Source organism: Haliotis cracherodii, unplaced genomic scaffold (genome assembly GCF_022045235.1).
Source record: "Haliotis cracherodii isolate W230 unplaced genomic scaffold, xgHalCrac1.p SCAF_7, whole genome shotgun sequence".
Classification (NCBI taxonomy): Eukaryota; Metazoa; Mollusca; class Gastropoda; order Lepetellida; family Haliotidae; genus Haliotis; species Haliotis cracherodii.
The window spans coordinates 1,925,420-1,951,919 of record NW_027266330.1 but is presented as its reverse complement, the minus strand read 5'-3'; the positions used below and the strand labels follow the sequence as shown (position 1 = coordinate 1,951,919).

The following is a 26,500-nucleotide window of genomic DNA, read 5'->3' as shown; positions in this document are numbered from 1 at the left end:
TAGCATTGGCAAGATGTAATCTGATGCAGAAAGAACCATACAAATTTATCCCTTGGTTAAAAACTTGCTATGTTTGGTTCTGTTAATGTTTTCGTGAAAGACGTGTGCAACCCGAGAGGAAATATGTGTTGCCTTCATAAATATCATTCTGTGATGCATCACGAGTAAGGCGGTGGTAACTCACTAGAGCAAGGCATGCATGATTATCTGGAGGACATGGACAGGAAAAGAGCAATACCAGATTATTTGGGTCGCCTCTAAAACAGAAATTACATCAGACATACTGCAGACTGTGCTCCATCATCTACACATGTCTGTTCCTATCTGGCTGGCCTTCATGTTTGGTAGCATTTCTCACTTCCGAGTAAATGAAACTTGCACCCTAAATCCACGAATGCCTCCCTACACCCGCGTAAAACGGATGAATCTAGTTCACACAGTGGTCCTGTCAACATTATCACATCAAATACGTATCGAATCGAATTTATTCACATTCAATACAACAATCGATAAACCAACTGAAACTGATATAGCCAATTACATCTACAATCCTATCAGTGGTTGCAAGCTATAGATGTTGGTCATATTTGTTTGCAATGGCATAAAACATACAGAATAACTTAATATCCAAATGACATCATAAAATATTAAACATTTAAAAATCGTAATTGACAAGTGACTGCTAAATTACAATAGAAATATTAGCACAATGTCTTTTTATACTGTAACTTTACCATATTATGAATTAATACAACAGTATTACCAACTATGGACTGAACTACATAGTCTCATGAGCAGGGATCGACCTGGTCATCAGCTGCCATTAATCAAACTTGCAGTATATCAAATATACCGATTAGTACAATATATAACTGCATAGACAAAACTGCCAAAACTGCAAATTATGAACAGTTATTCACAACTACACACTTGAAGTGTTCAAAGGTAAGTTATTATCAAATTGCATGAATAATTAAACTACTATTACAAAGTGTAAAACAATACAATCATTGTATTCATATTTGATTTTTTTACAAAACAACTTTACTGAAACAAACTAAACTAAACTAAAATGTTTTCTCATTCCCAGGAAGGAAAAGATGTTCCATCTCCTAATGTTACCTGCCAAGTGATTAAGTATGTGTCATGTTAAAAGCATGAAAAACACTTACATTACTAAACCAATCAAAATGGCCCTAAGTTAGTTGAATAAACCTTAAGACAATCAAATGTGACGACACGTATTGTTTAAAAATGAACCTTATACTAACTATGAGGCTCAGTGTGGATTTGGGATCCATATCGGGTTGGGGGAAGGATTCATGTATCTTGAGAATACCAAATTAATGATTTTGAACTTAAAATCCACCACCAAATAATTACCAATAACATACTTTTCAACTCTGTTACATGTACACAAGGGATTTGTTCCAAAAGTTCTTCCTTTTATCTAGATTCAGCGTTTCTGGCCCTGTGCTACTCTGAATATTTTAGTTCATTCGCAGTAAGCTGCTAATATTATCAACAAAGATTACTTGTCTTTGCTTTGAAGTCCATACATCAAAATACAGACCTGAAGGACATGCTGAATTAATATCCCCTTTCTCGTTATAAAGCAAAATTGGTATAAAGTAAAGTCATTGACAATCAGCATATTTTTCTTCACTGTAGAAAGGTGTACTGAGGAAATACAGATTGCTTACAACTGTAACTTGGAGGATGTAACTTCTCCTTTATTATTGCATATCATGCATATTCTCTTAAATAAAATGCTAGACTTGCAACTGAGGGGGTACTTAGGAGATGTACCTACTTTGTTTTGAAATTTCATGTAGTCCCACTGTAGAGACAGCTTATTTTAATTTGGAACCGAGCGCTTTAACTGTCAATACAGCTGACAATCTTGTGTTTACATTCTCCGTGCCTCGTTACACAAGTTACACGAAGCAAGATAACAATCCCGTTCTATGATGTAGATATAATGAGAATGAGTCTGCTTGTACAATGTTATTACCAATATAACTGAGTATGACTGTACAGCCGCTTTTAAGGCTGCAGACGAGCAATGGTCCTCTGACGTGACAGAAGAATCTTGCATCGTATATCTTTGTTTGTCTTCAGCATCTCTGCTTCTTGATTATCGTTGTTGTTGGCGTTGGAGTCCACCATCTTCCCGTTTAGGATACACTCCACTATATCCAGATGCTCTCCCTTACATGCCAGATGGAGGATGTTGTTATTATGAGAATCCCCTAGTGTTGTATCAGCTCCTTTATTCACAAGTAAATCAAATATTTGCTTATGTCCAAGGCTGGCTGCCACCGTCAGTGGTGTCCTGCTGCATTGACCTCGACTGTTTATGTCCACCTTGCCCAGCTTGAGGACACGGCTAACAATACCCACATGTCCTCCCAGACAGGCCACGTGGAGGACGTCATCACCAGCATTGGTTAATACCGTCAGATCAGCTCCTGTATTCACAAGTAAGTCAAACACCTTTCCATGTCCATTGTGTGCTGCTGCCATCAATGGTGTCCAGTCGGACTGTCCTTTAACATTGATGCCTGCAGCATCAAGGGAAAGGATGTTGTTCACAATCTTCACATTCCCACCCAAACAGGCTAATAGAAGGATGTTGCTTCTGTCATTTTCCAACTCTGATAGAAGACCCCTTTGAGTACAAAAAAACCTCAAACATTTTCCTCTTCCCCTCCCGAGCTGCCCACATCAATGGGGTCCTCCCACCCTGCCCCTGACTGTTGATGTCCACCATGTTCTTTGAAACGATATGTTTCACAATTTCCACATTCCCCCCATAACAGGCCCAGTGAAGGATATTGTTACTGGCATCATCCACAAGTTTAAGATCAGCTTCTTGTCTCACAAGCAAGTCCAGCACTTTTCTGTGTCCCCTTCTTGCTGCCCACATCACTGGTGTCCTCCCACCACAGCCTTTCTTGTTGATGTCTGCCGGACTCTGTTCCAGGATGTGTGTCACGCCCTGTAGTTTCCCCTCCCTGCAGGCAACAATGAGGTCAGTGTCCACTGCAACCATAAGGAGACATCATATGATCAAAATTAAAAAATATTGCGAAAAATGGAGCCCCATTACTTACTACACATATACCAAATTTCATTACATTGTGAAAGAAAATGGCCGAGTAATGAGTTTTTTGTTTGGTCAAAGTGAAACCACCACTAACTACTCATGGACCAAATTGCATTCCATGTTGAACAAAGATGACTGAGTAATGGCCACAAATAGCATTTTAAAAATGGTTGCCGTGGTGGCTATAGTGAAAATCGGATTCAAGTCCCTTAAACAATTGGGCTGTCATCATTGGTGAGAAGAAGTATGTGAAGTTCCAGCTTCTTTGGTTTGGTGGCTTCTTGGGAGAGCATGTTTATGCTGGGTGACGAATGACAAATGCCGGACAAACTTAATGCCGTGACATAAGCTTACCTAGCTTTCAGTCAGGTGAGCTAACATTACATAAATACGTGTGTCTGTGTTCATACCTTCACCAGGGTTAAGCAGTTCTGTATCATCCACACCACCTGAAGAAAATGAAGAATCTGTCTTAGAACCTTGTGTGATTGTCCCAAACCATATTTGAAACACAATATACAGTGTTATCTAAACTACAGTCTGGTAAGGAAGAACATTTAGTAATCATATAAAGTATATAAAAAAGAATCAGTTCTCAGGCAATGGCTTTAGAAAGTGGCGGCTTGCGGTGGCTATTTATTTTGGGTTGTTCAAACCAGTATGTAACCAATAAACAGTTGTGTACAGTCAAACTGGGAAAGGGCCTCCCTACATAAATGTATTTCTTGATGAGTAAAATACTGGAATACAGTATTTGACTACAAATACACATACACATGTCATCTTAATCTTTGCTGTGAAACATGGTCCGGGATACAGTACACACATACCATTGCATTTGTATATCATCATGTTTGGTGATGGTTTATAGTAAATTTCATGTTTTCATTGACCAAATTAGCAAACGGCAAAACAAGCACACAAACTCCTTTTTGCCGCCAAAACCATTACACGAGATGCGCAGTAAAGCAGTGCGCATGTACAGGGATGCAACTGAACGTTATATTGGATCGCATTGATTTTAAGTATTGTAGCATTTCACTGCCGGGGTCATGTGTACGATACACGGAATATTTAAGGACTTTCTTTTTGAAAATGGAAAGAAAAGGATAACGTGTGGCGTGATTTATGATGATGCGGACGGTGCCTGAGAACCAAGATTATTAATACAGTTCCACTTCATTCTGCAACACCTTGAATGATAGAATACTTTGATTTGAATACTTCTTAAAATCGGGTCTTTGAAAAGCATAATACTGATGTTTACTGGGTTGTTTCTACTTGGATAACAAAGCACAACACGAATAAAGTTCATATTGATTTTGATTTGACCGTTTTCGTACAGCGAGCGTTCGAGTTATTTCCAGATATGGTTTACTTTGCTGCATGTCAAGAATAAAGACCAAATGACCAAGGGCAGATAACTAAAAAACAAGTATTTGGCTTACGATATACTTCGCCCCATTGCTCCGCAACTGCTTGTTCGAATATTTTCTCACTTTGCATGTGTCTGCTGATTGAGGTGCTTCACATGTTTTGTTCTTTGACTTTGGTCAGTGGTCACGTGGTTTTGTAGCCATATTGGATTCAGGGTTTTCATAATGTTTTTTGCGTACATGTCTTCAAATCCTTACTCCTTTGAACCGACGGAATTAAATTTCCAAACTTTCTGAGAATTGTCTCCATACATGTCAAACCCTGTTAGTCTCTTTTGGATATATTTTTTTAGTTGCGACAAAATTGGATTTTGATTTTAATCGTTTATTTTACTTAAAAGATGATACTTGTAAGGTTCTTCACAGAAAGTATTGAAAGTTTACATAAAATTGTTGTTACATATGAGCCTCATCTTTTGTTCTTGGTTGCATATTAAAAGTAACCCCGCTTGGGAGTTATATTTGATTTATAGTTTAGTACCGTCCTTGAGTACAATAACTGAAGGAAGCGTCACACACACACACACACACACACACACACACACACACACACACACACAGACACACACACACACACACACACACACACACACACACACACACACACACACACACACACACACACACACACACACAGACACAGACACACACACACAGACACAGACACACACACACACACACAGACACAGACACACACACACACACACACACACACACACACACAGACACACGTATATATATATATATATATATATATATATATATATCGAATCGAACCCGGGTTATATATATACATACACGATTAAACCCTGTTCACTGGCTGTCCAGGGACCAAAGAGCAATACAGACCCAAGAGCAATACAGACCCAAGAGCAATACACAGTCTTGTCGGAAATGTCTTCGGCATTATGTAAACTGTCTTTGAAGATATGCAATTTATGCACATTGACACGCCCACACATCATTCCAGGCAGGAGGCGAGAAGAACTGCAACAGTCAGACTGTAACGAACCGTAACAAATATGTCCGGGAGAAGGCGGCTGTTTCAAATGACATGGTCCGTTTCCGCCAGATTCAAACATTAGGTCCCTGAGAACGGGAAGACACAGTTAGAGAAATACGGTTAGAAATGAAACTCAAAGAAATGATAGTTGTGGAACCAAGGCGGGCGGGAAAAAACAGGCAAGAAGCCTACACGTTTGCTGTTTTCATTCCTTCTCGGCCTTCGGTCTCAAAGGAGGGTAGTTTGGACAATAAATATGCATGAATTTCGCTTAATGTCCCGTGTATGACGATACACGTGAGCAGAAAGGGAATTCCCTCGACTGTAATAGTGGGACTATTTAGTGTTGGTAATCACTGATATTTTTCAACTACTGATTAAATACTTACCCTGATTAGAACTGAAACAGAATAACACATAACATAAGTAATGCGACAATCAATTCAAATCATGAAATTATCATTAAATAATGCTCAAGATCTGTTTCTGTGATCTGTGACTTGATTGCTGTTGTGATTACTGTCTATCGTAACACAGTTGATAACTAAGGATTGTTTTTTTATTTGTTGCGCTGAGAGTAACAAACACAACTTGTCAGCTTTTTTGCCAGTCTAACATGTCTAGCATGTCATGCAAGCATCAAAGTAATTGGTAGGCCAGGTTCACACAGAGCCGATTATGACTCCCGTTTGAGATCAGATAGCGCTACGACACGCAAAGTGAAAAAGTCGGATTGCTATCATCAATGATCTGAATTGCCCTATAATTGTCTGAAAGCAGTCGTATACGTTCGTTACAGAGTCCTACGGATCGGGAAAGGTCCAGAGAGGTCGGCCAAGCAATCCGGACAGTATGGCGCGTCCCGTAACATTCGGAAAACTCAGCCGATTTTGTCTAGTCGGATTACAATCGTGACTATGTCGTGACAGATTCTGCTGTATCGGATCAAAATCGTAACAATGTCCTGTGTTATCTGGACGGCGTCCTGTGGATCAGGACGCTGTCGTAATGAACGGGCATGAATTAGTCATTGCCGTTTCTTGTCGATTGAGTCCAGATTGCGTAAGGATCTTGCCGAATGCGAACAGTTTTTGTCGGTTCACTGTCCGGTCACTGTCTGATCTCTGTCGGATCGCATTCGGGAGAATCTGGACGCTGTCGGGACAGATTCGGTCGTGTTTTACCATGCGGAAGATACAATTCGGATCAGATTCGGACTGAGAATGTGAGAATTGGGACGAATTTGGCTTGAGACGGCTGAATCGGGACGCTTCCTGAACAATATCTGATTGTTTGTGAATTTCCCGCCACGAATCACAGGATCTTGATCAGACTTTTGACAAATTTTAATCGTGAATAGTCCTAGACGGCAGTAAAAATCCTGCATGTGTGACTGAGCCCTTAGAAACTACGGATGTAACATACGCAATGTTCACACATCACAAGCCATGGTTTATGGCCTCGAGCAGTAGAATATAAATATCTTATCATTGAAAGGTTCTTGGCAAATCATGTGTAATGAACGTTTTGCAACCCTGAAAGGATCCCCATGGTATAGTTGAGGCGAAGTGAAGATATACAATCTGTAACCTAAAATGGACCCCTGGGGTGGCCTGAGGATGTGTGCTGAGCTGTGACTGGCTGGCTGGGAGATTTGAAATCAGCCTCGACTTGGTCATGGTGGGAAAAGGACTCTGAAAGTAAGCTCAGGTAACACTATGTCACTTTTGGAGGGTTTCTATTCATATGGTGGTTTCAGGTACATAATAGGTAGGTGGTGTTACATTGACTATGTAGGGGATATTTTATTGTGGAAATACGTTTGAAATGTTCTAATTGCTATCCGTGGTTGAACCCGAGTGTATAGGGAGTAATTCATCCAGAGAAAATAGTACAAAGGAACAATGTCACTGCAGGAACCGATACACTTTGACATTAGAAATGCCCATTTTTTGTGAATTAGGAAACAATCCGTTTATGACGGGAAGTGTTAGGCTATCTCGCAATGCTTCTCAGTATGTTGTCGCATGTGTATTGTTTGCAGTATCTAGTTAACATTTGGTAAACTTGTGGCAGTGTTTTTCTTTACTTGTGATTTTACGACTGTGTATTTTAACTGTTTACTTCCGTGTGTGCTACCAGTGAACCTTCTTAGAGTAAAATGTATTCATACTTTCTGTGTCTGAAGACGAGTACAATCACAGTGCCGATGATGATGATGATGAGTATGGTGAACACAGGGACAAGTATTGCAGCCACTGGTGTTGAGGCAGGTTCTTGTGCTGTCTCGTTTTCACCTTGTTTTGGACCACTTTCTGTAAAATAATACATTTGTCTCAATAGTGCTAGCCTGTATGATAGAACACCTTTGAGAAAGTGATACCACACTAAAGCAGGCATCTTGAACCTTGAACCATGATTCAATTAACCTGAGTAACAGGCCATGCTTGGAAAATGGAGACATATAAAACACATGAAGTATCTGCACCAAACTGTTGTTGAGTGTTTTAGTGAGTGCGAAATAATGCTTGTGCATTATCAACCGTAACAGTGACGAATTGAAGACAAAGTGTTAACATATTGAAGACAATATGTTATATACTCATTTTGCTATGACAGTGTGCAATTTCCTCATCTTAGATATCCATACAACAGAGTGAAAACAGCTCGCCCGAACACACCCCGGAAGAAGGTCACTGACAGAGTTAGCTGCCCTTGAAATATAACTTGCTGTCATCCTGTTTTCTACAAACGTAGAATATTAGCAGGAGTCAGCTACAGATACAGGTACAAACGTTTCCTTAGGGTTAGCATAAGGTTTCCTATTGAGTTGAATGGCTTCGGCTCAATAAGGAACGCCTGACACATAATGTACATTTTTCTAAGTGGCGCCTCATATGAAACTACAGGAAAATGGTGAGATATTGTCGAAACTTTCATTCAGAACATATCTCTTCCATTTGGATAATAACAAATGTTACTGCATATGTGCATAGGAAAATTGAGAATTCTTTGCACATTTCTGAGACCATGCATCCATTTAAAGTTGCATAAACATTAAAGTTTCAGTGTAGATCTCGAACATCCTAAGTTTATAACAAATAGTTATATAAGGTGATCTTCAATAAAACCTTGCTTTACCAATCAGTGAAATAAATGACAGAAAGCTTTGAGTCAGAAAGACAGAACATATGTCAGGCATAAAATGAATGACCATATTTTGACAGTTAAGTTGCCGCAGAACAATAGTTTGTGATTCCGAACCCCACTCTGTACATACCTATGGATGTCTCACAGAAATCCCCCATGTTGTTTCCTTTACAACCCAAGGTACAGTGACCAGTCTGCTGACTACAGATGTGCTGCTGACAGTTCCTGCTACAGGACAGTTGGCACCGATCACCGTATCAGCCCGGGATGCATCCTTCAGAACACTTGCCACTTCGTCTGTAACAGTGAACATCCTGGCCGGAGTAAGGGGCACAGTAACGGCTGCAGTTCTGTTCACAGTTTTCTCCATATTTCCCAATGGCACACTCCTGGCCAAATACACTCACTACTGAAATGAGAAAGAAGTAGTTTCGGATTTCTTGTTGGAATACCCAATGTATTTGTTTACTCTTTCAAATGTTACACATGTAATACCTGAATGTCAACATATGTGGAAAGGCGTCATTTCTCCGTAGCTCACCCGACTATTAGGTTATGATTAAAACGTCAAGAACAATATGCAGCCATAAGCAATAGAAGCTTCTATGCTACAAAACAGCATGAATATTTCATATCTATACATAGGTAAATTGCAAATTGATGTTCTTAATATTAACCCTCATGGGGATACCAGGTTTAGACAGACAAGACAAGTTTATTCAGCAAATAGGCCATGTGGCCAAAAGTACAGATACTATACAATAAGTATGTCAACTTTCAGTTAAGTTGTGGCAGTACAGTCCATAATGCAATATAGGTATAGTTACAGCAGCATCTGGTATTTACAATATTTTAAAGAAAAGGATAAAAGATATACACTGCAAAAATGAAACGCAAAAGTAAAAATAATAACGTAAATATCGGAAAGAGTGTTGCCGACATCCATACAAAACAAAAATGAATTGGAAATTTCTGCATGAATTGAGATTGATTTGTGTGGAAAAAATGTGGTACTGCCGAAATTGGTGAAAAGATGGACAAATCGCAATGACACAACCACGTGAGAGCCTGACGCCGAAACACACCAATACGACATGCACGTGCAACATCACTTATTGGGCTATAAAATTGTTGGATTTTCATTTGCATGCCACCACAATCTTACAGCCAGTGAACAGCGAAATCATGCCACGACTGGCGAAGCCAACCGCAACGACGCCATTGACCAACTGCAAACAGGAGAATCAACTTCAGCTGTAGCCAGGGTTTGCCACGAAGCACCAAGCACCATTACAAGACTGTGGAACCGTTATCAGACACGAGACAACATGGGTTATTCACAGATCCGGTCGATCATGTATTTCAACTAGAGCACGGGAGAGATTCATACGGAACCACAATGGTCACCTCTGCAACTACGGCAATACCAGGATTGCGTAGGATATCAGCTCAGACCGTGAGGAACCGTTTATGCGCTCAAAGTACTCGTGCTAGACGATCATTTCGATGTGTCATTTTGACGTGCCTGCATCGTCGGCTGCAACGTCAGTCGTGTCAAGTTCACAGATTATGGCCACAATTGTGACGTAGACAAGTTTGATTTAGTGACGACTCACATTTTATGCCTCGGCGTGCAGATGGTAGACGCCATGTTTATAGGCATCGCGGGGAATGTTATGCACGAAACTGCATACAGGAAGTGGGCAGATTTGGTGATGGTAGTGTGATGATGTGGGCGGCCATCTCCTCCACTGGTAGACCAGACTTATTGCAAGTTCTGGGCATTTTAACGGCACAACGTTACATGGGTAGGAGATTTTGCCCACACGGCAAGACTGACAACAGTCTTTCTCCGGAATCGCAACATCCAGGCCCTGCAATGGCCCTCCAGGTCTCCACATTAAAACCCAATCGAACACGTCAGCAACAACCCAAGAACCTCCGACAGTTGGCAAAAGCATGATTGCTAACATGGGAAAACGAGAACTGATGACCTTAAGCTTGAACATCTACTGTTCCATTTGTGCCATATGGAACCTGGTTCAATGACAATGAAGTGTGCGGAGTCTGAACAATCGATTACTATCTGTTGATTATTTATATAGTATATAAAATAGACATCTAAAAATGACTATTGCATTTCTTTTCTTGCAGAGTATATAAAGTTATGCCACTTGAAGCACTCATAGAATGCATATTTGGGAAATCAGAGCTAAATGCTTATTTCATGAACAGAGCCACTGATTTGATTAAGTCTGTTTGGTTGCAGAATGCAAATAAAATTTTGCATCAATTCAAAGTTGCATAAACATTATAGTTTCAGAGGAGATCTTGTAAGTCCTAGGTTCATAACAAACAGTTTTGGCAAAGTATATAAGGTGATCTTCAATAAAATCTTGCTTTGCCCATCAATGGCGTGTATGACAGAAAGAATATGAATGATCATATTTTGACAGTTAAGTTGCCGCAGAACAATAGTTTGTGATTCCGAACCCCACTCTGTACATACCTATGGATGTCTCACAGAAATCCCCCATGTTGTTTCCTTTACAACCCAAGGTACAGTGACCAGTCTGCTGACTACAGATGTGCTGCTGACAGTTCCTGCTACAGGACAGTTGGCACCGATCACCGTACCAGCCCGGGATGCATCCTTCAGAACACTTGCCACTTCGTCTGTGACAGTGAACATCCTGGCCGGAGTAAGGGGCACAGGTTCGGCTGCAGTTCACATGACAGTCTTCTCCATATTTCCCAACGGGACACTCCTGGCCCAATACACCTACGACTGAAAGAGAGAAAGAAGTAATCTCGGATTTCTTGTTGGAACAACCAATGCATTTGTTTACTCTTTCAAATGTTACACATGTAATGCCTGAATGTCAACATATGTGGAAAGGCATCATTTCTCCGTAGCTCACCCGACTGTTAGGTTATGATTTAAACGTCAAGAACAATATGCAGCCATAAACAATAGAAGTTTCTATGCTACAAACCAGCATGAATATTTCATATCTATACATAGGTAAATTGCAAATTGATGTTCTTAATATTAACCCTCATGGGGATACCAGGTTTAGACAGACAAGACAAGTTTATTCAGCAAATAGGCCATGTGGCCAAAAGTACAGATACTATACAATAAGTATGTCAACTTTTAGTTAGGTTGTGGCAGTACAGTCCATAATGCAATATAGGTATAGTTACAGCAGCATCTGGTATTAACAATATTTTAAAGAAATGTATAAAAGATATACACTGCAAAAAATGAAACGCAAAAGTAAAAATAATAACGTAAATATCGGAAAGAGTGTTGCCGACATCCATACAAAACAAAAATGAATTGGTAATTTCTGCATGAATTGAGATTGATTTGTGTGGAAAAAATGTGGTACTGCCGAAATTGGTGAAAAGATGGACAAATCGCAATGACACAACCACGTGAGAGCCTGACGCCGAAACACACCAATACGACATGCACGTGCAACATCACTTATTGGGCTATAAAATTGTTGGATTTTCATTTGCATGCCACCACAATCTTACAGCCAGTGAACAGCGAAATCATGCCACGACTGGCGAAGCCAACCGCAACGACGCCATTGACCAACTGCAAACAGGAGAATCAACTTCAGCTGTAGCCAGGGTTTGCCACGAAGCACCAAGCACCATTACAAGACTGTGGAACCATTATCAGACACGGGACAACACGGGACATTCACATTCACGGGCCATCTCCCCCACTGGTAGACCAAACTGATTGCAAGTTCTGGGCAATTTAACGGCACAACGTTACACGGGTGAGAGCTTTTGCCCACACATCCAGGTCGGTCCAATCGGGCACGTCAGCAACAACCCCCAGAACCTCCGACAGTTTGCAAAATCATGATTGCTTACATGGGAAAACGAGAACAGATGAACATCTTGAGCTTGAACATCTACTGTTCCATGTGTGCCTTATAGAACCTGGTTCAATGACAATGATGTGTCCGAAGTTTGAACAATCGATTACTATCTGTTGATTATTTATATAGTATATAAAATAGACATCTAAAAATGACTATTGCATTAATAAAGTTATGCCATTTGAAGCACTCATAGAATGCATATTTGGGAAATCACAGTTGAAATGCTTATTTCATGAACAGAGCCACTGATTTGATTAAGTCTGTTTAGTTGCAGATACAAATAAGTGCTTGTTTACAAATATTTGACTAGTATTTGTTAGGCAACGAAGATTTTTTCTTGCATTTGAATAGAACAAGGTGTTCATCTCTAATTTAGTTACTCCGAACACAATGAAAGTTTTGGAGATATGTTAATTTCATAGAACTCTAATTAATGATCTGTCCTGTAGTTTAGATGAGTCCAGGTAAGAATTGGTGCTCAACAACCTCGGGATAAAAACCGTTGCTGGAACACACGGATGAAGAGAGGGCCTGGGTGGGCACGTACGCCACCCTAGAAGTCCAAGAAGCTTTGAAACAGTGTGGCTACAAAGTGATTCAGATCTATGAAGCTTGGCATTTCGACTCCTTTGACACGTATGACCCCGAGACCCAGGAAGGGGGACTCTTTGCCCGTTATGTCGACCATTTTTTCAAGTTGAAGACCGAAGCAAGCGGATACCCAGAGGGTTGTACCTATCCCGATGCTTACATCAAAGACTTCTATAAGAAAGAAGGCAACGCCCTGAACAAGGCAAATATCAAGAAGAACCCAGGACTTCGCGCTCTTGGCAAGGCCTGTCTTAATTTACACTGAGGCAAGTGAGGTCAGCGCTTGAGCTATGGTCAGACAGCATATATCAGCGATCCTGCCAAGTACTTTGCTCTGTTGAGAAATAAAAGAAATACAATCAACGATGTCATGGTCATCAACGAGCATATGGAACACCACACGCCACATCCTAATTCCAATGTCGCCGCGGCTGCTTGGATCACCAAACAGGCGCGTCTCAAGCTGTACAGCATCCTCAAACCGCTGGATCGCAGGGTCTTGTACTTCGACACGGACAGTGTCATTTACGTCCATCACCCAGAGGAAATGAATCCACCCCTGGGGGCTACGTTGGGTGATTTAACAGATGAGCTGGGCGGAAACACCATCAAGACGTTTGTGTCAGGAGGTCCCAAAAACTATGCCTATGAGTTAATGCACCCAAGACTCGATTGAACGCGCAACGCGACCTTTTGCAGGTCGCGGTGTCACCTTGAATTATAGAGCCTGACAATACCTCAACTTTGACACCATGAAAGACTTGATGGTTGGACAACGGTCTGGGGATATCATCAGGGTGCATCACCCTCATCGGATCATGCATGCAGGACTTCACCAAGGGAACTATCTCCTGACCCAAGCCACCACAAAAGACTACCGCTTTGTCTGCACCAAGCGTCGCATCTTCTACACTACAAGCACAGGTCTGCCTGTAGACACGGTCCCATTAGGGTACAGAGACTAGACATTTTTTTAATGATGTTCCTAACGTTGTGTTGACTGTTGGCGTTTTATCTGGAAAGACAGACGCGTTCAGAGAGAGTACCATGCACTGTTCACTTCCCGAAAGTGGATCGAAATCTGACCAATCAGAAGCTAGGGTTTTCGACCAATCAGAGGCCGCACACTCTCTGTACGTCCCTCTGATTGGTCGAAAAGCGGTTGTGCTTTCTCTCCCATGGAAAAGGCCTGTTCCTATGGAAAAGAAACACAACTCACTACCATACAGCGTGAATGTAGTGTCTGCCGCCATAACAACATGTTGAAATACATAAGCTACAACAGTGGTCAAGTGATGTGTCATGTCATACAATGCGATGGGGTGGCGTATCCAACACCTCGGGGCGATGCATCTGCTCCATACATGATTTCACAATCAGTGGGTCCAGCAAAGTACATCGTAAAAGTTTCCAATAGTTTCCGGTTTTCCAGTTTCCAACGGTCCTTTTCAGGGCCAACCATCTCTCCCGAAAGAAACGTTTTGATCATTGCTTTGCCAACACAACACCCACATTCTCCCCGTCCTCTTGGAGGTACACGCCAACGAGTAAAACACCACGTATGTCTATCAATCTCTCGCTATCCGGAATCCTCCCTGGGCGCCCCAATGTTGTACACCTTATGTGTAACCCTTAGTCGCAAGAGATTACAGTCTGCGGGGTTGTGAGAATATCAGTTTATTCAGCAAGGCATAAAGAAGACACTCCTGAAACAATTTAAAATCACAATTTATCACTTGTTTCAGAATAAATGTACAATAACACATTGAATGTAAGGTATCGATCTGCTTCTTAATAACTCATTACATCGTTACAGCAGATACACAAATATATTTCTGCCTCGATATCTAATCAGTGCAGATGTACCTTCATATACAAAGACAATAAAATTACACATTATTAAACGCATAACTGAGGAAATCATTAAATCATCACATAATCATATTATGCATAATGAATGCACAACATGAACATATTATATAGATAAACTATATACAAAACATACCCTGTGTGTGACACGAGAGTGTAACATGCCTTCTGCCAGTCATCTCATTCGACAGTAACATGACCCTAAATACAGATACAATATTAATTATAATATTGTAAATAACATGTATAATCATGACATATACATGCATCACTGAAATACAACTTCAGTCATTGATTCATACAACTATCAATAAATACATGCATACATCTAGAGAGATATGTACAAAGTCTTGAAATACACCAGATTTACTAAATAATAGCAAATATGCATCAAATACCAAAATACACAAAATACCAAATAACCAATGGATTGAAATATAAAATATATGTATAGATAAGCAATACTCATGAATCAGACCCTAATCTCAGCACACTCACCTCATTCACTCAACTTATCGTTTGTTTATGTTTACAAGTTATTTAAAACTTATTTTATTATTTATGTACTTGATTTAAACTGATGATTGAAATCATAATGTTTAGATTGATATAGATTAATTATGATTACTAACCTTGACTACTTGATGCTCAATCCATTATGACTTGCTGTGCAGTGCAGATGTGTGTGTGCAGCATAAGATTAGCAATGGCAGGTGAGAAAGGGATTTGAATTGAAAGGTATACTAATTGGCCAACAACAGGTAAACCTAATGACGAGCAAACAATAGAACAAAACACACTTGGAAGTAAAATAGACTGAACCATTGACCTTTGACACAGTAGAAAGTTATCAGTAGCAAATACTGATAAGGACACAACCAATGATAGATAAGAGACCAGGAAATGACACAACCCTCTGTTGAATCAACAAGCTGAAATAGAAAAGACATAATACCTTATCTACACTAAAAATACTTACATATTTACAAGCTGCAGAATTAACACCTACTACATACTTCCTCCCCTCGGCAAAATGATGTCCTCATCATTTGTCATGACCGGAAATAAGGGACAAAAGCATACTCTTGGCTGTGACGTCATTTACAACTCCTGTACCTATCAGTGAAAGCAGATAATTAGCTCGACTTCTCCAGTCCTCTGTAACATCAGTGATAGCAGACATTACGTAATCTCCAGATTGCATCAACTGAGGCTTTCTCCGTTCTCGGGTAGAGCGTCTAGGAACTGGTACTGGTCTAGGAGCTACCTAGATCTTGAACTGCGGGAGTGACATCCATTGGTACAGAAGCTGTGTCTGAGGTTGCAGATTTTGATGACTGATCCTCAGCCTGATCCACATCGGTCTCTTGATCCTGTTCCTGAACAGAATCTGCAGGCTCTTCCACATCCAGATCACTTGAAGTAGAAGCTCTATCTTCATCTACTCTAACCTCAGTTGGCCTATCAACTTCTCTAGAAGTTGACACTGACGGCTGTGATGGAGTGTATGAAGTCATCATCCTCATCTTCATCAGAATCTGGGTCTTGTCCTTGGATTCTCCTTGATCTTCTAGGAACTACTGTTTGCCTAGGAACACTAGTTCTTGGTGCAGGCTTAAGGGGTGTGACGTCTTGACGTGGAAGAGAACTCACAGGAAGTAACAAATTTCTATGCAGGGTCCTGGTGCGTCCTTGTCCATTTTCCTTCCTGACAGTGTAGACAGGTACATCAGGGTAAGGCTGATGGATCACAACATAAAAGTCACCTTCTCATTTGTCCTGGATCTTATGACGTCCTTCAAAAGGCACAACTCGTACTAACACCCTATCGCCAACATCCAGAACTGCAGCTCTCACACGTTTGTCGTAGAAATCCTTCTGCTGACTACGAGATTGATCTGCCTTTCGGGATGCCAACTTGTAGGCCTGGTCCAACCTTTCCTTCAAGGATTTTGTATACTGTAAGGTTGTTCTTGGCTTGCTTGGCTGTATGTCAAGACCGAAAGCAACATCGACTGGAAGCCTTGGGTGTCGGTCAAACATAAGATAAAAAGGCAAGTACCCAGTGGACTCATGCCTTGTGCTGTTGTAGGCGTGCACTAATGGCCCAACATGTGTCTTCAAGTCTTTCTTTGCTTCAGGATCTAAAGTACCAAGCATGTTACACAAAGTCCTATTAAATCGTTCGCACATCCCATTACCCATAGGGTGGTATGGGATAGTGGACAATTTTTCAATGTGCAAAAGGTTGCACAACTCAGTCATGAGGTTTCCTACAAAGTTGGCACCCTTGTCGGAATGTATTCTCTGTGGAAGACCATAATGTACAACAAAATGGTTGAAGAATAGTTCAGCTGTTGTTCTTGCTGAGGTATTCCGACATGAATAGGCCTGTGCATACTGGTAAAGTGGTCGGTGACCACTAACACATACTGGTGACCTCCTTTGGATGCCTCGATAGTCAAAAAGTCAATGCATATCAGCTCTAGGGGCTGTGTGGTCACGATGTTAACTAGTGGTGCTTTGTCATTGGTCGCCTTCCTCTTTAAGCATCTGTCATAGGACTCTAGGTGTTTCTGAACATCCTGTGCCATGCCTGGCCAATAGAATCTCTCTCTTAAAAGAGATAAAGTGCGGTCTCTGCCAGGATGTCCCGAGTCATCATGCAAACTACGCAGTGCAGCAATTCTACATCTTGAAGGCAAAACTATCTGTTTCTGAGTACCATCTGCTGTCACATTAACTTTGAAGAGAACACCCTCAATAAGCTTGTGATGATCGGAGTTCATGAGCAGACCAGTCATAACAGGATTATCTCTGTACATCTTGCGGTCCAATCTCCGTCCTGATTCAAGAGAATCAATAATGTCTAACAAGTCTGGGTCTCTACGCTGAGTCTTACTCCACTCCTTGGCATTGGTTCGACATTGTTCAACAACAATAGAAACATCATCCTGGGACATGCTTTCAACAGACAAACGGATGGTCTCGACCAAGTTGGACACCTGCACTTTCCCACAGATAGCGTGAACAACTTCACTGCTGACTTCTTCGCAAACTGGCAATCTTGACAAGGAATCTGCATCCGCATTAGACTTTCCAGGTCTGTACTTGATGGTGATGTTGTACATGGATAAACCAGCCAACCACCTGTGTCCTGTGGCATCTAACTTTGCAGTAGTTAACACATACGTAAGTGGGTTGTTGTCTGTAAAGACTAAAAACTCGTGTCCATATAAGTAGTTATGGAATATTTCGATCACACTCCACTTGAGGCACAAAAATTCCAATTTGTGACCTGAATAGTTCCGTTCTGAGCGTGTGAGTCCTCTACTGGCGTAGGCTATAACTCTAGATACCCCATTCTGCTCCTGGTATATAACAGCTCCTAATCCCTGAGCACTTGCATCTGTGTGGAGCTCGAAGGGCTTACAAAAGTCTGGATATCCTAGAACTGGAGGACTTGACAGACAGGACTTAAACTTGTCAAAAGAATCCTGCTGTGCTTCTTCCCACTGCCAGTCAATTGGAGGTACATGCTTCCGTGACTTGCTCTTCCTCTGTGGTGTGGAGGGCATCAAGGCCGACAAAGGACGTGCAATCCTTCAAAAGTTCTGTACAAATTTCCTGTACTACCCTGTGAAACCCAGGAAACGACGAACATCCTCAGGGTTCTTGGGAACAGGCTGGTTCTTGATTTTGATCTTGTCTTGGTCTGCTTTAAGTCCCTCAGCTGACACTATATATCCCACATACCTGACCTTCCGTTTGAAAAACTTGCATTTCTTAGTAGCAAGTTTGAGGCCACACTGGAGACGCTGGAAGACTATTCTGTGGCGTTCCACATGCTCCTCATAGGTCTTGGAGAATATAATTAAGTCATCCAGGTAGATGAGACAAATACGGAGATGCAGACCTTCCAAACACTTTTCCATGAGGCGCTGATAGGTGGCGGGCGCATTGGACAGACCGAAAGGCATTCGTTACACTCGTAAAACCCAAGTGGGCCTACAGTAAATGCTGTGCGCTGTTTATGTTCTTCCTCAAGCTCCACCTGGTAGTATCCACTTTTCATGTCCAGCACTGAGTAAAATTTCATCCTACCAAGGCTGTCAAGAAGCTCTTCTATACGGGGTAATGCATAACTGTCCTGTATTGTTCTCTGAATTAACTGACGGTAATCAACACAAAGTCGTAAACGACCATCCTTGCGCTTAACCAGAACAATGTTTGATGCCCAAGGGCTGTGTGAGGGCCTTATCACTCCAGCAGACAAAAGGTCATTCAAGTGTTGCTTTACATCTTCAAACATTCCAGGAGGAATACGACAATGCCGTTGTTTGAAAGGTGTGTCGTCTACGAGGTCTATCCTTTGGCGGACAAGTGACGAGTGACCAAGATCATCTTCACTTTTGGAGAATATATTACTGAAGCACTGAAGAAGTCCTTGATCTATCTCATCTTCTTTAGGTCCATCACGGTCTAACTCTATCTGGTCAAGCAAAGTATCAGGATCTGAAGGCATAGTTGGTGTCATTCCTTCTATGGAGATGGGCTGAAGCTCACATAATAGATCCTTAGGACGTACAACAGCTGTTTGAGAGGTAACATTTGACACAAGTACATCAATGTCATATGGCTTGATGTGATAATAGGTCAATAGAGTAGGTGCAACATCAAGATTCCTGGGTAACACTGAGTCTTGAGTAGCTTGTATAAGGGCACATACTTGACGGTATGGTACGCTATGGCATAGTTGTCCCTTAATAGTGACATGGGAGTTGGGTGGAATCATCACTCTGCTTGTCTCTGATGACTTCAAGTAGCCAAGTACTCCTCCATTCCTCGATAGTTCCTTATCTTGAACAACCATAATCCGAAATGTCAAATACCAAGGAGTAAACAGGTCAACACATTGAAGAAAACGAACACTATAAGCAGACGTACATTCACCCAACAAATGTGAAAGGATATTGGTGCCAAGTAAAATAGGTACCTTATGGTTGTACTTAGTATCAGGTACAACAAGAAGCAAACAAGAAGTGACACAATCACCAAGACCACAACCACCGGAACTGACTCCAACCTCAACAAAACCTATGTAAGGCAAAGAATCACCAACAGCATTTTCGATATTCAACATGCAACCTAAAGGCTCAATTGGTAAATGATTCAAGAAGGAATCATAAAAAGACTGAGACACAAGAGACACTGTCGCTTCAGTGTCAAGTGAACCTCTGGTTGTGACACCCTCAACCTGTAGCTCGACCTCATTAGAATGACCCACAAGCTTGTCCATGACATGTCGTCCTCTGGGGCGTAGATCTTGGCCTAGGAGTCCCCCCCTAGTCATAGGCCTGTTGGAGTTTCAAGGTCTCCGGCGATGATGCTGTCGGGCACACAACCATATGAATGATGACTAGGATAACCACAATTCCAACAAACAGGGAGTGGTCGTTGCTGTGTACTCTCTTGAGATGGAGGAATATCTGATCCAGAAGCACTCTCAGACTGATTCACTGACGCTGATGTGTCCTGTGTAGAACCATAAGCACCTCGATATCCTGATCTACCACGACCTCTAGGCCTAACATCTGGTTGCCCTGACTGAAGCTGATTGATCTGTGTCGTCATTTGAGTTTGATGAACCTTTATGCCAGTAATCTCCGACTTCATTTTCTTCAACATATCTTTAAGTTCAGAATAGTGGTCAGGCTCTGTTGTCTTCTCAGAAGACGCTTGCTTCACCATGGCTTGCTTCCCTTTAAGTTGAGGAATAGTCCCACGATGCAAGTCAAACCCCAACTCTCTTAGGCATAGACGAAGGTCATCAACATTCTTGAGAGACTCATATTTGTAGCCTGCTAGTCCCTTAAGAGTAGGATTCAAGCCATCCCACAACCTTGACTTCAACATCTCATCTTGCTCTACATGGGATATAGACTTCTGACAAACCAACTGGTAGGGTAATCTCTCGAGACAACAGCTCCAAGCAGTGGCATCTTCACCATCCCTCTGAGTGGCACTGTAAAATGTGGACATAAGTACTGAACATCTCCGAAGTGTCCAAAAAGCACTCTTCAACTTGGATAGGATGTCTGTAATTGAAGCTTTGTGACCAAGCTTCAATGCTGAAAGAGCAGCTTCACCCTTGAGGGATTTCCGTATGGCTTGTAGAATCCCCTCATTACTGTGTGTTTTGGCCTCAAGCAAGCAGTCGACCTCATATCGCAAAAGGTCATATTCACTATCCTTGCCTGGCTCCCAACTAAACACTGTAAGTTTAGGGAAGCTGCGATATGTGTGAGTACTGACAGTCTTCTGTTGTGTAGTACTACCAGTCGGAGCAACATCATCCACTGAAGCACTAGCTCAAAGATCAACTTCCTGTTTAATTATAACTTCCTGTTCTGAGACAGAAGTGATCCAGTCTTTGAAATCCTACGCTGTATCAGCTTTAGGTTCCAATCCTGCCTTCTCAAAGGCAACAATCATCTTTTTCATTTCGTCTTTGCTGAGTTCCATTTTGTAGATTCACCAGTGTAATTACGAAGACAAACTACTGTGTGAAAACGTAGCACAAAGTAGAAATGCACTAACAGAAAAAAATAATATGTTGAATGGTAAACAGCACAAACGACGGAGTTTGTGGTAGAAGTAATAAGTGTTATAGACTAACAGCACAAACTAACTGTTTGTGTGCGAGGAAAATGTGACAAGCTTACATGCTTGTAAGTGAGTGAAAAATACACTAATACCACGTGGCAACTAATGACTTAGTACTAAACTAAGAATGAAACCTTAATTGAGTACTCAAACTAAACTAAGTTAGTACTTACATCTAAACTATGTAAACTAAACTAAACTACCTGAAGTGCACATCAATAAACTAATAGAGATTAGGTAATAAACACAATTAAATTCAGAATAAGAAAAGAATAACTCAAACACACAAGTTTTATATTGTATTCAATGTAAAAACAAGGAATGCAACATCAAATTCGACAGCTCTGCCCGAAAATATCACGTCAAGCCGATGCAACACTGCGTGACAACAACGCGACAACACGAGCACACAACATACGATCAGAGAAATGCGAGAAACGCAACAAAAAATAAACAGAACACCTTATGACCTGATGCAAAATATAAACAAAAACCAGAATACAAGAACCAAAAGCACAATAGCCCAACTAAATGCTGATGAGGGGATTTTGGATGTTATTAAATTAATTAGTATAGCGTAGCAGCTATAAAGTGCAGTGTGTAAATACTGAATTGAATAATATACTAAATTAAGTAAGCTTGTTAAAAGGATGATACTAAGTTTTTGCTAAGTTTTGATGATGCAATATTTAGAAATAAGTTTAATCATATTTATACACACTCAGACAACTCAAATTCTTCAACTGACTAAAAATAGACTAATTAGCGCATCAAAACTAAATGCAAAAAACACTATAAACAGAGCACAATTAAATATTCATAATTGCTGGTGTTTAAACAAGGATAAATGTATGCATATAAATATGTCACACAAATGTAAATATCAAAACATAAATTTTATACAGAATATAAATACAGAAGTAATCATAGAAATGAACACAACACTGGAAGTAAACAACACCGTGTGGTAAATCTGTGCCTTTATGGCGACATGATCTGAATGCCTTTATGGCGAAAGTCGATCTAGTTATACAAAGTATACTATTCTTGGAGATATCTTCAATTCATCTGATGGACGTAGATATGGACTCAGTCAAAGTGGATGGAAAACCGAACCACTGTGTCACAAGTCAATCACTTATCCAGTAATTGATAAATGATGGAAATCAAATCAGTTATATAAATTGATATCAATTTGACATATCATTTTGTCTTTATAAAGCACATCACAAAAATATACCTAGCAACACATCATCAAGTCTATGTTGGTCACTGTTGAGACGCTGGAAAACCGCTGAATCCTCCCTGGGGGCCCCAATGTTGTAGACCTTATGTGTAACCCTTAGTCGCAAGACATTACAGTCCTCGGGGTTGTGAGAATATCAGTTTATTCAGCAAGGCATAAAGAAGACATCTGCTTCTTAATAACTCATTACATCGTTACAGCAGATACACAAATATATTTCTGCCTCGATATCTAATCAGTGCAGATGTACCTTCATATACAAAGACAATATAATTACACATTATTAAACGCATCACTGAGGAAATCATTAAATCATCACATAATCATATTATGCATAATGAATGCACAACATGAACATATTGTATAGATAAACTATATACAAAACATACCCTGTGTGTGACACGAGAGTGTAACATGCCTTCTGCCAGTCATCTCATTCGACAGTAACATGACCCTAAATACAGATACAATATTAATTATAATATTGTAAATTACATATATAATCATGACATATACATGCATCACTGAAATACAACTTCAGTCATTGATTCATACAACTATCAATAAATACATACATACATCTAGAGAGATATGTACAAAGTCTTGAAATACACCAGATTTACTAAATAATAGCAAATATGCATCAAATACCAAAATACACAAAATACCAAATAACCAATGGATTGAAATATAAAATATATATAGATAAGCAATACTCATGATTCAGACCCTAATCTCAGCACACTCACCTCATTCACTCAACTTATCGTTTGTTTATGTTTACAAGTTATTTAAAACTTATTTTATTATTTATGTACTTGATTTAAACTGATGATTGAAATCATAATGTTTAGATTGATATAGATTAATTATGATTACTAACCTTGACTACTTGATGCTCAATCCATTATGACTTGCTGTGCAGTGCAGATGTGTGTGTGCAGCATAAGATTAGCAATGGCAGGTGAGAAAGTGATTTGAATTGAAAGGTATACTAATTGGCCAACAACAGGTAAACCTAATGACGAGCAAACAATAGAACAAAACACACTTGGAAGTAAAATAGACTGAACCATTGACCTTTGACACAGTAGAAAGTTATCAGTAGCAAATACTGATAAGGACACAACCAATGATAGATAAGAGACCAGGAAATGACACAACCCTCTGTTGAATCAACAAGCTGAAATAGAAAAGACATAATACCTTATCTACACTAAAAATACATACATATTTACAAGCTGCAGAATTAAACTCTACTACATTTATATATATATATCACTTTACTATCTAAAACTTTGAAGAAAACATCATCCGGCAGGGGTCTAAGTTTGGACAGACATTTTAAGATATCAGTTAGGTCATATTGTTGACTATACTGTTGTAACATGTTAATTCGTTTTTGTAAACCTCCAATAGTGTCTGATAAAAGAGTCAAGTATGAATGCAACTGGATGCCAGGATAGCAGGATTTTTTTCTACTTCATCAAAAAGATCATTAAAAAACAATTAAAACAGCAAGAGGCTTAAGACACATCTCTGACGAACTCCCACGCTACGGACAAGCATATTTGAAACAAAAGTATCAAATTTAACGCACAATTTTACACTTTCATAAATAGACTTGATACAACCCAACATTGTTGGCGAAACTCCCTTATGAAAGCCTTTAGCAAAATCCACAAACAAAACATATAATTTTCCTTTCTGTTTCCCCCAAAAGACGACCAGCAACAGACTAATATGAAAACATTGTCCATGGCTGAGTAACCCTGCCGGAAACCGGATTCCGATTCCAAAACTTTTTCATACGCATCACACCAAAATCTTGATCTAGTGTTCAAAACTGAAATATACATACATGAAGACACTCAAATTGTTTAACCTCTATAATTAGATGAAGAGTTTAGATCTCCCTTCCTATGTAATGGCACTATCAATCCGATCGACCACTATTCTGGGAAAACATAACCCTCAAAAAGTCCATTTAATAAAACAGTAAGAAGCGGTAATAAAATATCAGATTAACGCTTAAAAAATTCAGCAATAATATTATCATACCCGGGAGATTTTCAAGTTTTGAGATTGTCTAAAGCAGCTGCCACCTCCTCTTGAGTTAGTGGTGAATCCAAAATGCATCAAAATCTCCTGTAATATCCCCGAGATCATCATTGACATCGTCCATGTTAGCCTTATCCACATACCTATTCACTGCAATGGAATGGAATACACGGTCGAACCGAACGTGAAGCACCTGAAAAACTCTTAAGTGGAAACCAAAAAGATTTACTAATATTGAGATTATCCAACAATCTATTTCTAATTAAATTCAAGTACGAATCCTTTTTTTGTCTCGAACAATAGCTGAAAATAAGTTTCTGTTTTTATATACGCTTGCAAATTACTATCACCTTTATTCAATCTAAACACTTTAAGTAACACTTGTCCTTTTGTTGAGATTTATGTGCACACAGACCCGTCTATGTTTCACACAGTCTGCAGCCTTACATATTGCATCTTTAAATTTTTCCATGGCAACACTCACACTTTCAGACATAGATTGTTGACATTCTTAAAACAAGGAAAAGCCATAATCTGCAAGCAGGTTATGCCAGAGCAAGTCAGCTTTATTTACGTCACACACATACCGGTAGTCATCCGCTGGTTCACGTGCCGCATCCATCGTCCTGCAAGTGCGAGTCCAGCTTCCCAGGTTTGAAATGAAGTTATTGGTAAATGTCTGCTCTAGATATGACATGAAAATCAACGCAAACCGTAGACAGCATGGGTGAACACATCACATTGTCGATAACACTTTTACCAAACAATGAAAGTAAAGTCACCGGTACTCGCATCAGCTACATAGCGACCAGTCGTTATAAACAGGTTGAGCACAGAACACCACTCAAGTAGAACTTTTCCTGAATGATTAACCACTTTATCACATGAATGTCTCTCCGTGTCCACTTTGTTGAATAATACATCGATGCCATCAAGTCCTAAGATATGAGCAATGCTATCTTCAACACTATCATGGTCCTCATCGGTTCAACTGTATGCTGCTGCCAATATCCAAGTCAAACAACATAAACTTACCCTGTAGTAGAAGGATCAACAGGCCCCTGTCCAGCATTGCCTTTATCTCTGTATCACCCCTTCTGGAAAAAGACGAAAACAAGCAAAGTGACTGTGTTTTCCTCCAGGTTAACGAAGGTGTCGCACTCCTGGGTGGATCTTGACGGCCATCTAATTACCTTGCGTTTTTTGTTGTTGTTGAACTTCACACTTATGCTCTCAGTCTAGTTAAGTTCCCTAGTACACTTGCCCTCTCAGGCTAGCTATACTAGCCACATAAAGAAACCGTACACGGAGAAAATATATTCTGGATTGAAATACAACACAGCAAGAACAAAATGATGCAGACGCTGTAGCAGCTGAATGATCGGACCATAAGAAAATGTCAACGGGACCTGATCAACATCTGTTACGATGACGTCAGAAGATCAAAATGGAGTAGGGGGT

General features: G+C 40.3%; 2 pseudogenes; both read right to left on the bottom strand.

Annotated features, from left to right (window-relative positions):
* Window positions 1-619: 619 nt before the first annotated feature.
* Window positions 620-5,845, bottom strand: LOC139448324 (serine/threonine-protein phosphatase 6 regulatory ankyrin repeat subunit B-like; annotated as a pseudogene).
* Window positions 5,846-7,660: 1,815 nt separating this feature from the next.
* Window positions 7,661-25,679, bottom strand: LOC139448327 (cell death abnormality protein 1-like; annotated as a pseudogene).
* Window positions 25,680-26,500: the final 821 nt, after the last annotated feature.